Source organism: Malania oleifera, chromosome 5 (assembly GCF_029873635.1).
Source record: "Malania oleifera isolate guangnan ecotype guangnan chromosome 5, ASM2987363v1, whole genome shotgun sequence".
NCBI classification, from domain to species: domain Eukaryota; kingdom Viridiplantae; phylum Streptophyta; class Magnoliopsida; order Santalales; family Ximeniaceae; genus Malania; species Malania oleifera.
This window is the reverse complement of record NC_080421.1, coordinates 89542070-89546918: the sequence shown is the minus strand read 5'-3', so window position 1 is coordinate 89546918 and position 4849 is coordinate 89542070. Positions and strand designations below refer to the sequence as shown.

At 42.3% G+C, this 4849-nt stretch overlaps 1 long non-coding RNA gene across 1 annotated transcript; it reads left to right on the top strand.

The window, feature by feature from the left end:
• The first annotated feature begins 1072 nt into the window (after positions 1 to 1072).
• LOC131156743 (uncharacterized) lies at positions 1073 to 3440 on the top strand. Its single transcript, XR_009137061.1, has 4 exons — positions 1073 to 1945; positions 2054 to 2141; positions 2234 to 2653; positions 2739 to 3440. It is a non-coding gene; the product is annotated as an uncharacterized LOC131156743 (long non-coding RNA).
• The last annotated feature ends 1409 nt before the right edge of the window (positions 3441 to 4849 follow it).

The following is a 4849-nucleotide window of genomic DNA, read 5'->3' as shown; positions in this document are numbered from 1 at the left end:
ACATCCAAGAATTCTCGCTGTAGTACAACGCAATCCCGATTGACAACCACCACGTGCCCACCACCGATTATGCCTTCGACACGTGGTTAGCAACTTTAGCACGAAAGTACACAGTGTCAATCTTAAGCGTATGATTGAGCAAGCGGAAAGGGAGCATCATGTAAGAAAATTTAACATGTGGATGGAGAGGATGTTCAATGAGGGTGGGGAACCATCAAAGTCGTTTTTCGATCATATTTCTCCTCATATGTGGACTCAATGCCACAACGGTGGAAGAAGGTATGGGAACATGACCACTCACCTTGTGAAATATTTCAACGCCGTCCTAAAAGACCCTTGTAGCCTCCCAATAATGACCTTTGTACAACTGACATTTTATCACGTTGCATATTATTTCAATAATCTACAGGAGGCTACTTGTAATGCAATATTGGGAGGAAATGCATTCACTTCCCATATATTGCTAGCGATGGAAAGAAGGAAGTTGAAGGCAAACAGACATTGAGTCACGACGTTCAACCGGTCTAGGGGTAGTTTTAGCATCACAACTCCATAGTTAGGGCCCCATAACAGAAACAAAGTCCAAACTTTGAGCATTCGGGGTAGATGCAAATGCTCATGTGGGAAGTGGCAAGCATTACACTTTCCCTACTCCCACCTTCTCACTGCATGTGCAGAAACATGGCTGAACGCTATGTAGTACGTTGAGTCATGTTGGAGCACTGCCGAGCACTATGTGACATATGTTGCGGATTTTCATCCAATTATTCACGAGGCGTACTGGCCAACAATTTCGTTGTTGACTATACAGGTAAATCCTGCATATGCTCGACATAAAGGTTGGCTTAGGAGATCACGTATACACAATGAGATGAACGCAAGGAAAGGTAGGAAGAGGATCACGTGCATTATATGTCATCAAGAAGGATATAACCGCACAAGGTGTCCAAGAAGGACCCAACCTGGGGATGCAAGTAGACCGTCACATTGACTTCGTATGCACTTATAGGACTTTTAGTACACTTCTTCTTTTTTATATATTTATTGTATTGCGATGGTGCATTTTGTAGGATCGATTCAGGGTCGTCTAATCGGAGCGTCTTGATGATGGGCTATGATCCTGAGCCAGCTGAGCATGGGTCGATGGGCACGCCGACCCCTTGTTTTGCAGAGGGGGCACGAAGTTTGCGGAGCGCTAGTTGGAAGTAGACGACCGTATCGTCCTCTGGATACACGATGCAGGGTTTTATGGTATTTATCGGATTGCCCATATCTAGTTAGATTAACATCTCATGACAGCTTTGGTGGAGCGATGGAGACTCAAGATGCACACATTCCACCTACCTCACTGGGAGGCGACCGTCACACTCCAGTACGTATTCGTTTTGTTTGGGTTGCCGATTGATGGGCACCCCGTCACTGGTCGTACTGCTGAGCCAGTAGAGGGACCTACAGACCGTTAGGGATGACTCACCCTGCGTACTCTGAGTGAGCGTTTGTTAGGAGTTGTGCCACCTAACAATGAGTTGGTTGGTGCACGTATCCGTATGTGGTTCCTCGAGGGGGATGTGTTTCGTCAGCTCTCGGCAGATGCAGATGCACAGACTATAGCGTGTCACGCACAAGCCCACTTGTTGCATTTGATATGTGGGGTGCTATTTTGTGACGTTTCAGGCAGCTATGCGCATATGATGTTCCTTCCACTCCTTGCGGATCTGGGAGTGATATGCTCGTACAGTTGGGGGTCCGCTACTTTGGCGTGGCTTTACAGGGAGATGTGTCACGTCGCTCACCGCTCGAAGACACAGATTGCTGGCCCACTTTGCCTACTACAGGTTTGGGCCTAGGAGAGATTTTTGTCCTTAGCTCCTACGTGGTGAGGTTTCCTATATATTCAGAGGGGCCAGGACGGTTGTCCGGTTGACTCACTCCCACTCGCATACCGGTTAGTACCAACATTATTTATCCCTCATCATTCATTCTATAAGTACTACAGATACTAATTAGTAGTACTAGTCGTTACATTTGTAAACTTACGTTTCATCTTATACAGATGGAGGGACGACTTGAGGGCGTCATCGGTTGCGCTACACACATTGCCCTGGTACAAGTTCGAGTTGGACATGCACCGGGAGTATGACGTATAGTCTAATTAAAGTGTAGCACATAGTACTCTCTTTCTTTCATTCAGTTACGTATAGTTCGCTTAACTTCTACTTATGTTTAAGTGCAGTTCTTATGGAGACCCTACACGGCTGAGATTGTAACCGACCTACCTCCCCATTATGTATTCGGGAGTGACCTTTGGGTAGCTCGAGTGCTACTCATATGCTTTCATATTATTGAGTGGTATCTCCTTGACCGAGTCATGCGGCAGTTCGACTATCGACAAGGCATTCCCAACCATTTTCTGACGTCGGGGGTAGATGTAGTTAGGGATGACCTCCATGGCATGGACGAGCGCGGTCGAGGGGTCACGAACTAGGCGACTACACACGCGATATTCATGACTGCGTGGGTGCATCAGCAAGAGTACATCGTACCAAGAGTGGCGGAGGACGGTCTGATGCGTCCGGATGATCCATACTTCACCTAATATAGGTCTATCACGCGCCGCTTCGTCGACAGGACCGCTGCTGTATATTTGAGCCTCGTAAGAAGACTTTAACCCACACTTCCTTTTATTATGTGTACGTTACGATATGCATGGGTTAACCAAATTTTTTCATATCATGTAGGCTAACATACTACATAAGGCAGATCAGATCTCGCCAAATCCCGCTATCGACCGATTGATGAGTGCTGCGTTGGACTTTGTCCATAAGGACGACCGACGGATCCCAGCTACTCGACCTGATGTACCAGCACGAGGACGTCGACCAGCTCTAGTACGAGGAGGACGACATGCCTCCTCTAGTCGTCCAGTGAGTCTCATCTCCTCGCCACCGGTTATACAGGCAGAGTACGCGTTCAATCCGTCAGCACCGTATGCACCTTCTAGTGCAATTGATATTGCAGGACCGTCCAGTAGACCGGTTGACGCCCCATCTGACTCTCCTGCCACCCCATCGATGTCATTTTTATTGAACGACATTTTCGGTGGGGAGGAGGTCGATGCACCCGCTATGCCGCCTCGTTCTCATCCAGAGACATCATATCAGTTCTCTTCACGTGCGCTTCGCATAGATGATGATTACGCAGTACCTCTTGGTAGAGATGATCCACATATAGGACGATGGGACATGCCACTTGATGCAGATGACTAGCAGGGAGAGGGCAAACGTAGACGACAACCACCACGACCCCAGAGACGAGCTCGCTGTGGCATCGAGTAGTATAGCATTAATTTCATTTCATTTGTATATCATTGATTATTTTTATTTCATTTGTATAACATTGATTATTTTTATTTCATTTGTATATCATTGATTATTTTCATTTCATTTGTATATCATTTGATTATTTTCATTTCATTTGTATAGTCATGTGTCTTGTGCACACTTCATATAATATTATCAAGAATGACATTTAAGAACCCCCAGGGTGTGGTTCAGATGGTAGTGCGGGCTGCGGGAGTGCCTCTCACGAGGTCAGGTGTTCAAACCCTCCCGGGCTTATTTTCGCCCCCGGACTCCTGAATTTACCCTCCCTTTGGAGTTGTAGGGTCAACTTCAAGGGGCGCAGGATTAGTCACGTGGACCATAAAACGGACGCGTGGATACTCGGTGCGTAATCCAAAAAAAAGAATGACATTTAAGAAATGTAAACTTTGAAAAAAAAAAAACTCATATGATTTTATCCAACATGAGCACTATGTTTTCATTATGGAATTTAAAAAGTTGTTTCTTGTTTATTTCATGTTGAAATTTATAATATATATATATATATATATATATATATATATATATATATATATATTTGCACCATCATAGGTTCTATGATGTCTACTTATATTTATCTTAAGTTACCAATCCTTACATTGTGATACAATTCAAATGTACTTATGGTTTGAAATTATCTGTATAAATGGACTTTTATGAACTCTTATTTATAAGACATTTTCTCACTTTCACGTGTAAAATATGTATGCCGGAGTGAGATGTGAAATATACACAAAAAGTGAGGGAGAGAATATGGCTAACCCAAGACCTTAGATCTCCGAATAAAATTTGGTGTCTACAATATATATGTGCATTCTCATAAAAAATAAAATTTTTAAATTTGACTATTGCAATGAATAGCATTTAATCCGTTCATATTATTTTAAGAAGCATTATAAATAAAGAAAAAAAAAAACCCAAAGTATGATAATTGTTAAAGAAGAAAAAACTAAAAAATTTCATGCATATGACTTTTGCTTAGTTCTATATGTTTGGACATTAACCTAGATTAACAATTCATTCATTCAATGGAAAAATATTTTATAACTTTTTTAAAATTATAAATTGAAACACATTTTGAGTTATTAACTTCAAATTAGAATACTTTGTTTTTTTAATTAGGTATAATGCAATTTTAATTTAAAATATATACCTGGTAAATCTCGTAGGACCAACCTGCGAGATTTAATTGATAGGGCTGCCTATTTTCTGATGTGTGTTTAAATCTCGCAGGATGAAACTGCGAGATTTACTCGACCAGGGCTTCTACGTTTGTGACGCGCCAAGCTGTAAGATTACGTAAGCATTAAACTGGGAAAATTTTTCCTAAACAGAGTATTATTTAATATTTTATTTTAAATTAATAATAAATGAGAAAAAACTCTAGCTTAGGCCCCTATTCGGCTTTGAGGATGAATTTGGGCCTCCTTTCAGCTTCGGCCCACTATTAGACTTTGGGCTTCTTTTTG